Source organism: Lissotriton helveticus, chromosome 1_1 (genome assembly GCF_964261635.1).
Source record: "Lissotriton helveticus chromosome 1_1, aLisHel1.1, whole genome shotgun sequence".
Lineage (NCBI taxonomy): Eukaryota > Metazoa > Chordata > Amphibia > Caudata > Salamandridae > Lissotriton > Lissotriton helveticus.
In genome coordinates this window covers 448,622,552-448,632,779 of record NC_136057.1, presented here as the reverse complement: position 1 = coordinate 448,632,779, position 10,228 = coordinate 448,622,552, and positions in this window count along the sequence as shown.

The following is a 10,228-nucleotide window of genomic DNA, read 5'->3' as shown; positions in this document are numbered from 1 at the left end:
CCGCCATTCGGGCCTTTCATGTCCTTCCTTTGGTTTCGGTGCCTCCTTTGGTAGCGAGGCTTTTTAAGTCTCTTTCTTTCCAGCGTCCCCGTCCTATCCTGTGTCCTCCTCCTTGGGACCTTCATTTGGTGTTGCGTTCCTTGCAATCAGCTCCTTTCGAGCCTTTGGAGTCGGTTGACTTGAAGTTTTTGACTCTTAAGGTCGTCTTTCTTGTGGCTATTGCTTCTGCCAGGCGTATTGGGGAGTTGGGGCGTTCCAGCGCTCTGCTCCGTTTTTGGTTATTTTGGTGGATCGTGGGGTCTTGCGCCCTCATTTAACGTTTGTGCCGAAGGTTGATTCCTTCTTTCATCGGTCTGCTGAGGTGGTCCTTCCTGTTCTGTGCCCTGATCCCTCCTCGGCTGAGGAGAGTCTTTTGCATCTGTTGGATGTTTGGCGTGCCTTGCTGGTATATTTGTCCCGCACGTCTTCCTTCTGTAAGGTGGACAATTTATTTGTCAATTTTGGTTTGTACGGTCAGGGCTTGAAACCTTCCCTTTCCACGGTCAGTCGTTGGATTAAGGGGACTATTTTGTTGGCATATGGTTCTGTTTCTGAGGTTCCTTCCCTTCCTGTTCAGGGCCGTTCCACCAGGTCTGTGGCTGTCTCTTGGGCGGCGTTTAAGGGGGTCTCCATGGAAGATGTTTGCTGGGCTGCCACTTGGTCGTCCCCTCATACCTTAATGTCCCATTACCGCCTTCAGGTTGGGGGTGGGGGCTCTGTTTCCTTTGCCTCTTCTGTGCTGACTGCTGGTGTTCATTGAGGGGATTTCTTTTGTTTGTCTGCCTCTTGTTTAATAAAGATATGGTTTTGCTGCCTTCATATTGTGAGCTGTTTTTCCTTGCATGAAGCTGCTATGCTTTGGTATCGGTTCACATGTTAATCAATCAATCATATCATTTGTAAAGCGCACTACTCACCCGTGAGGGTCTCAAGGCGCTGGGGTGGGGAATGCTGCTACTGCTCGAAAAGCAAAGTCTTGAGGAGTTTTCTGAAGGTCAGCAGGTCTTGGGTCTGCCGTAGGTGGATGGGGAGGGTGTTACAGGTCTTGGCGGCGAGGTGGGAGAACGATCTGCCCCCTGAGGTCGCTCTTCGGAAGCAGGGGACTGTAGCGAGGACGAGGTTGGCGGAGCGGAGCTGGTGGGTGGGGGTGTAGAAGCTGAGTCGTCTGTTGAGGTACGTTGGTCCGGTGTTGTGGAGTGCCTTGTGTGCGTGGGTGAGAAGCTTGAAGGTTATCCTCTTGTTGACTGGGAGCCAGTGCAGGTCTCTCAGGTGGGGTGTGATGTTGCTGCGGCGAGGGATGTCGAGAATCAGGCGTGCAGAGGCGTTCTGGATGTGTTGGAGCCATCTCAGGAGTTTGGCCGAGGCTCCTGCGTAGAGGGCGTTTCCATAGTCCAACCTGCTGCTGACAAGGGCCTGGGTGACTGTTCTTCTCGTTTCAGTGGGGATCCACTTGTAGATCCTACGGAGCATACGGAGGGTGTTGAAGCAGGAGGAGGAGACGGCATTGACCTGTTTAATCATGGAGAGGGTGGAGTCGAGGATGACCCCTAGGTTGCGTGCGTGGTCGGTGGGTGTGGGAGCGGTTCTCAGTGCGGTCGGCCACCACGAGTCGTCCCAGGCCGAAGGGTTGGATCCGAGGATGAGGACCTCCGTCTTGTCCGAGTTCAGCTTCAGTCGGCTGTTCCTCATCCATTCAGCAACTGCCTTCATTCCTTCGTGAAGGTTGGTTTTGGCAGTGTGGGTGTCCTTGGTGAGGGAGAGTATCAGCTGGGTGTCATCGGCGTAGGAGAGGATGTTGAGGTCGTGCCGATGGGCGACGTGGGCGAGCGGTGCCATGTAGATGTTACTGTGGCGAGGAAGACGGACGAGGAGGTAATGCCCCGGTTACTTACCGGTAATCTTCATTACTCCGAGTCCTTGTCTTCCTCGCCACAGTATAGTTTCCCTTCGCTCCCGGCCCTATTGGTGGCTTCATGTCTGCGGCTTGGTTTTCAGGTTGTTTGGATTTTTCTATATCCCTTTATGGGATTGGCTGTAGCCACTGGGGGCCATCTTGGAGGAGGGAGAGGGAGACTAGAATGATAAAGTTTGCTTGGAGTTTCTGTGGGAGCCGGAGGCTCACGTGTTAATACTGTGGCGAGGAAGACAAGGACTCTGAGTAATGAAGATTACCGGTAAGTAACCGGGGCATCATAGCTGCCTGCAGTCTACACTGAACTGATTGCTATCTGACGTCGTCCCGTGTCTGCTGCCGACTTGAAGACGGAACCCTAAGGCCAGCGCAGGTGGGGGAAAATGAAAAAGTATTTCGCTTTGGGAAAAATCTTTAAAATATTGTGCTATAAAGTATATAGTACACAAGTGTCCGTTTTTAAAAAACACTCTAAGGATAGCTTTCACTTCTCTCACATGGTGCTTTAGTCTTGTTACTTCTCATGTGTTCCCCTCTCCCAATGCCCGTGCAGAGAGCCCCTACTGTCTCTTCTCTCCTTTTCCTGTTTTCCACCTTTGCTAGAAAGTGCAGGCTCTGAGTGGGGTTGATTGCCTGGGTGACTTCAGAAGAGGCGAGGGGCCATTAATTAGGTTTCGACCTGGCCGTAGCACGCAATGCTCCGCCCAGGGCGAAAACTTTTGTAAACAGTATGGATGTTCGGCCCGCCTCTGTATCCCATTGGCTAGCTCCATAAATGGACGCTAGCCATTGGCAAACAGAGGCGTCCGTCATCCTGCGAGGCGACTCGTGGGCGTTCCTGTGATCTTTTTCTCATCCTGCCCCTTTTTGCTCGTCATGCGGCCGTGGGCGGGGTTTATTTTTTTTTGTCCTCCATGTTTGTTTTAGCCATTCCGCGGCCGACCGCCGACGGAGGAAGTCCAGGTCCAGGTGAGTGCTGGCAGGTCCCGCCGCCCCCCCCTTCCCGCTGTCCGTGAGCCCGTTCCCCCTCCCTGAGCCCGTGTGTAAATGAGGAAGTCCAGGTCCAGGTGAGTGCTAGCCGTTCCCGCCGCCCCCCCCCCCTCCCGCTGTCGGTGAGCCCGTCCCCCCTCCCTGAGCCCGTGTGTAAATGAGGAAGTCCAGGTCCAGGTGAGTGCTGGCCGTTCCCGCCGCCCTCCCCCCTCCCGCTGTCCGTGAGCCCGTCCCCCCTCCCTCAGCCCGTGTGTAAATGCGTCGTAAATGCTTGTTTTTCTTCTTACTACTTTACTCTCTAGTAGTAGGTGTGATTGTGTATTTACTTTTGTCACGAGTTGTTCATACACACCACCAGCTATTTACGGATAAATTTAACTTCAGGCAGGAAGGAGCTCTGGGTGTACAAGTTTGCAGAGGCGCATTATCTTAATACTCAAACTATGGTTTATTTCCTCGTTCTGTTTTAAATAGAAAAAAATTCCACTTGTGAAAGGTGTGGATTAACCGTATCCAATAAATAGTGATTGTTCATCGCAGCGCGCACCTTCTCGGTGTGCTGAATTTCTTCACAGAATCGAGGTAGAACTTGTTTGTGTCACACTGGTCTCCTCGGCCTTTAGATTCACATTAAACATTCAGTTAAGATTCGCGCATTTGTCTGATAAAAAAAAAATATCATAAAGAATGGGATGAATTCATTCTATGCCCCTTGACGCAGGTTGAGTCAAAAACCGAGAGAGACCCTCGGTCTTTGTTCAATAATTACCAGACACCTTTGTTCCATTTGTTTACAGCTCGGACTTTCATCATCCTCAAAACAGCATTCTGGGAGTTGTAGTCTAGCCACGCTGAAAGAATCAAGTGGATTGACTGAAAGCAAGGATTTGTAAAAACACATGGCTTAAGTGGGTTTGGTTTAATGATATAGATTTTCCTTGTATCATTGAAGACTAACGAGTAGTTTTGAGTAGATTTTAGTTCCAGGGTTTTGCGCTGCAGAAAAATGTATAATGTACACCTCGAGTACTTTATTTGGGCATCAGCAGAAAATGTGAAGAAGTCTCTGGTGATTCTGAATATTTAAGGTCCGTGGCTTAAAACTTATGTATTCCATGTACATTTTTTTTGCTATCCTTAATAGTTAATAATCTGCTGAACGTAGAGCAATCTTTGATTCAGCCCCGTGCTCCTGACTGAATATTTTTCTGGCCATATGCCACTTCACTGCTTCTGATTATTTGCATTTCCCCTCTATTGTGTTTGTCCTGCCCAAGGAGTATTTTAATGGGATGGCATGTACTTTCCCACTAATGATGTCAGTGACAGACTAATGATGTCAGAGCTTGCATTGCAGACCAGGTCCTACTTTCTCACCGCCTCTCTGAATGGCACACACAGCTGCTTCTGCCAGACTAATTTTAAAAAGATTTGGTTTGTTATTCCAAGATGGCTGCCTGCAAGTGTGCATGCATGGCAGCAGGCATCCCTAAAAAGTGTTTCTATAAATATAACTAAATTGACAGCTGCTGCAGATGGGCCTGCATTAACGATTGCCATCTTGGTAAAAAAAAAGCATTGGCAAAACCGGTAGATATCACTGGCGAGGTGTATTGCTTTTCCCAGTACTTATGTTACGAGTACCATCATAAATATATAACAAAAAACGCCCGAATTTACAGTGAAAAAATAAGCGTGAACTCAATAAGTTAATCACACTGGGTCCAATGTCTGTGGCAGCATGTCTATTTTTGTTCAGCTCGCTTTTTACTTGCCTCTGATAAATTGCTTTTGCGGATTTATCTGCGTGAGGTGTATTTTTTTCTTTCACGGATTATTTCCGAAGGATCGGTGCACTTCTTTGCAGCATGGCATGTGTTTGAGATAATTAAATTGGTGTCGCTATCACTAGTACACTAGTATGCAAATGCAGTGTAATAAGAATGAGGTCACATGTGAGTGAGAGGTCCATTGCCCCCCCCCCCCACAATGGAGTCTTTTAAATACTCCACGGAGTCCTACTGGGTTACGTTACCTTGCTTAGGGCTCTTGCACTATTATTATGCCTCTGGATGGCTGTATGTGTGTGAATATGCATAGTTATGTATCCAGCAAGGAGACTAATCATGCTGGGAGCTCAGGCAGTATGTAGGGTATTTCTCTGAATGCATGTGTGTGTTGTGCAGGATGAATGTGTGGCTGTTGTGGGTATGTTTGCGTCTGAAGAATGTGTGCAATAAACTCCAGAACACACCGGCACGGAAGGTTACACACCAGGAGGACACAGGGGAAACGCTGGAATCCAGACCACGGAGTAAACGCTAGAATCCATAATCCGGAACATACACCAGAGCACACTATATATATATATACACACCTGAACAGAGAGGTGCAGACTCCGGAAGAAACTAAGCACAGAGTTTTTTTTATTTAGTGCATTTTTATATAGCGCGGACATTACCCAAAGGTGTCAGAGCGCTGTACTATAGGACCAGTTACTTCACATGAGAAACGGGTTACTCAATAGAACGTTTCAAAAAATAAACAGGAGACTAAAAAAGGTAGGGTACTCGCAGTGTGTGGGGGGGCTCGCAGTGTGTGGGGGAGGCTCGCAGTGTCTGGGGGGCTCTGTGTGGGTGTGGGGGGGGCTCTGTGTGGGTGTGTGGGGGGGGGCTCTGTGTGGGTGTGTGTGTGGGGGCTCTGTGTGGGTGTGTGTGTGGGGGGCTCTGTGTGTGTGTGGGGGGGGCTCTGTGTGGGGGGGCTCTGTGTGTGTGTGTGTGTGGCATTTGCGAGAGATTAAGCTATTGACATTGTAAATGACAATGCCATTTATTTATCTGTTTTCAAAACCAACACATAAATAAAAAAAAATCATTTACAATGCCAATAGCTCTAACTTTTGCAAAGGCGAAACCGTTGCATTGTAAATGCTTGTTTATTAGTCCAAGCTACTCTCGTATCGCCCTTTTTTGTCCTTGCCAAACCTGGAAGTGGGCTACAAAGTGGCCACAAAAATACTGCCCCCCAATCAAGGAATAGTGGAAGTAAAAAGGAACAAATTAACCTTATGCCCTGAAGGCATCTTATTTTTCTTGATATCTGCTCTTGGTACAAAAGGTTTATACGTGAATGGTTGGCCTGTCTGGAGCGGGGGTTTCATATATATTTGATTACGATGTGCTGTTTAAAGAATTGTACCAGCAACAATGCAGAATTGGCTTGGCTGTCTGAGAGTTCGCTTACATAACTTACAGAAATTTTCTGTCAAAAAGAATTGTAAAAACAAAAAATTTAAATTTTAAATGTGCTTCGTTTGCAGCTTAGAAGGGAAGAAAGCTATGGCCAACAATACATGCCACAACTTGCACTCTGCCTTCTACCCAATTCGGTGCTCTTTAGTAAACCGTGATCTCACAGCACCCTATTTCTGCCTTTATTGAGGGTGATGTAAAATGTAATGTTAACCCTATATGACGATAAATAAACAAGAGGGCATGGGGTGTGTAACAACAGAACTTTGCCCTACGTGGAGGAGGGAAAGGCGGGGCTAAGTAACACTGAGTCCAAAATCACTGTGGCGCCGCTGTGACTTAATGCAAACGAAGGGCTGTGCATAAGGACGGAAGGACAGGGATAATTAACACGGACATGGTGGAGCAGAAAGTCATTAATAAATAAATGTCCAGGGAAATAGCACCATCACTGTGATTACAGCGCGGTTACAGCCAGGAAAGGAAAGGCAGCCATCAGCTGAGCAACAGGGCTGCTCTTGTCCAGCCTCAAACAGCTGATAGGAGAAAGTCCTTTATTTACAGAGGGGTCGCAGACAGGCCATCTTGGTTTTATTCACACCCACACACATTAGCGCCACTTTACAAAGTTTACCAGTGAGGCGCTACTCTCTTTTTATCTTCTTTCTTTGCACACCATTATTTTCCCAGGGTGGGGAAGTGCACCATTCCTGGAGGGACTGCAATACCTGGTTGATGGGTGGAGTGGAGAACCTTTAAGGTGATCCATTTAAGTGTTTTTTCATCATTTTAGCTTATAAAATATGTTCTGCAGCTCTGTGTGCTGGAATGTGGTCTTTTTAAACCAAATTGCTTAGGTTTTGTAAGGATATAAGCAACGCACATTGAAACGGGTCCCTTCGGGCCCTGTATTCATGTCCCTAACTGTTCAGGATATATCACTCACTGATTTCTGAATAATAAGAGTAAAAGCGTTAAGGTTACCATGTTCCTGCTTACATTCACATGCTTTACTTAAACTTGCATTCCTTATGAGCGTTTGCTTTTTCCAGGATGTTGTTACTTTGTTTTTTCAGGCAGCATATTGCTCTAGTCTAGTGCATAATTTGAATTAAGTCACATCCAGGTGTTTATAGCGGGGCACAATTGGGTTGTAGTTGAAGTGAGTGTGAATTTCTCTCAGTGGGGCAGTATGGTGTTCAGTGGATAGAGGATGTGGCACTCTGGCTAGAGCTGTCGAATTTGAAACTGGGGAACCAGGCTCAGCCTTTATGACCAGTCCACTCTCACGAGGGAGCACATTTTCATGCTACGCCTTAGAAGGCCCCAATAGACCTAAGAAGCCCATTACAGAAAGTGTCCCGGGGCGCAACAGGTGTTCGTGCCCACTTTGCGTGCCCACAAGGCAATTTGGTATTACAGAAGGGTCCGCAGACACTTGTGCGGCCCCTTCAGTAATACCAATAGTGCTGGAGCAGTTAAAGCACCAGCGCTACCTCAAGAAAGCGTTCCCTCATTTGCATGGGGGTTCTGTCCCATTCAAATGAGGGGATTCCTTTGCCTCTGTGACCACGCTGTATTACAGACGTGGTCGCAGAGGCAAAGAAGCTTTCAGGAGGCGCACCTAAAATGTGGCGCGCTGTCAGTGCGCCTCCTGACAGCAGCCCTCTGGAGGGGAGAAAGCGGGTCCTATGGACCCCTCAGACATCCCCTTTCTTTGCTTGGTGCATGAAGATGGAAGATTCATATACACAGGGCAGGAGTCGGGGGTCCACGCAGGTGGACGGTGTCCCCCACTTCTTTCACAGGGTGGATGCCGTCTACCCTGCCAAGGAGTAGGGCACCACTAAAAAAGATGCTGAATTCGTCCCGGGGTACTTTCCAAACACCTGGACACATTCAGCAGGGCCTGCACGTTGTTGTCTGCTTTCGATCACAACGTGCAGGCGGGGACGGGCTCTCTTATTTCTGACTCCTGCTGGACCCTTAACAAAGGCCGAGTCTCAGGGGTCATCAAGCCTCCTTTTGTTGGAGTTTCCTGGCTGGCAGCAGTCAGGAGCCTCACACCTGATGCAAATGAAGCGGAGGGGAAACAAAGGCTCGCACCTTGTAGCACTTCACACATACTTAGGAGAGGCAGCTTTTCACTTTGTTCAGGCTGTTTAGGAGATTTGCATGCACTGTTAGAACGTCAGATGTGTTGATCTTTCCCAGTATTTGCACAAAATAAATTGCATTTATATACACTTACTACCCTTGAGGAAGCGTTGTAATAATTTAAATATCACTATTTCTTTTAAAGCACTATGCTATAGAAAGCTTAACGCTGATAAAAGGTAACATTGTTTTATATGTAGCGTACAAAGTGTGAATCTTCTGCCTAAATCAGGAGGGTTTGCAAGTATACTTGAAATGTGCTCAAATGTAACTCATGATAGACCTGCTAAACATATATATGAGGGCTTAAGATCTGATATCACTTCTTGTGATGCCAGTTCCTGTGATGTCACACGCTGCGATGCCACTTGCATACTAATTAACTAGGTTATTCCCCCCACTTCTTTTTTTAGGACTTGTGCCCTGCATATACATATTTTTTCCCAATTGGTCTAAATACTTTGTGAATGCAAATAAAAATAAAGCATAGTTGCAAACTGTTACTACATGCCAGCTTTTCTCAATATTTCTCTTCATAACTATGCAATTGTATACGTTTAACGGGCGTATGGTCTCACACAATGGGTGATTTGTATAGGGTCCCTGGAAAGTCCACAAGGTTTTCCCTGCCCCCCCCCTGTTGAAAAGTCAGCCCATATCGCACCCGATGCCCAGGCTGCTGGTGCAGGGCGACTCTTAGTTCCCATCTTGAATAATTACCAAACAAAGAGACGGGCGCTGAAGGCAGGAAAACAAGAACAGAGTTTATTACTCATGAGGAGAGCATGTCATTTCGGACACTCGCATAGTGTCTTCGGGAGGTGCTCTAACAAGTTTCTCTGAGGCTTCGCCTTTTATACATAGGTTTGTGGCACACAGGCATCCTTTATTACAATCAAGACATTGTGAAGTATGAAGATATTCCAACACGTGGCTACAGTAGGGGCCCTTATCCTCCATACAATAGGAGGGGGCTGTCACGCAGCTGAGTGTTCTGATGATTCCATTGGAATGTGTGCGCCTGATTGAATCTCAGGGGGTGGGGTGGTCATGATCAATAGTGGCTCCTTTCAAGAGAGGCGAGTGTATACAGTAGTGGGCAATAAACTGTATCCTCAGGCTAAGGGATGACCAGCGGTCCATGTAGACAATTAGGTTCAGAGGAAGAGGTCATCAAAGGAGGGGTCTTCATGGAGGGAAAGGAGGTGTTGGTCAGGCGCGGGGTGTGATTCTCAGAGACAGAGTCATGCGGGAGGGGAGGGCTCATGACTTGTGCATGTGAGAGCGGGGGCAGTCAGGGTGCATGGGGGAGGCTTGCAGGGTCAGGGAAGGGGCGCTGGTGATCGATCGCAAACTGAGAGACCATGGTACCTAAAATGGCTGTCGTGTACGTGTGTGCACGGGTCTATGCTAGCGGGATAACACAGTCAGTGTTTTAGCGATATCTGTTCTGCTTACAACAAGGGGTACTGTGAGCACAAATGAACGCCGCTTATGTACATACACATTGCTATTTTCAACAGTCGCCGCTTTTTTACATAAGCAAGTTCAATTTCTACATAGTCGATGTGATAGGCAGAATGCAATACATGTTAATTTACATTTGTTGGGTTCTTCATACAAGCCTAGAGATCGGCATAATATTTAGTCGGTGTAGAATCAAGGAAAAATGTTCCGACACATTATAAAATCAAGTTCACATTTTCTCTCTGGTGACATCAACATACAGGAAAAATGCTCTGATAACTTCGGGTCTTGTCAGTACTATAAGAGACTTTTGAAAAACTAACTACATGAGTGACCGATGAAACATTTTAAAAGGCAATACAAAATGGTTGAGGGAGGGATTCAATTCGATACAAGCAATTAGCCAAGGGGT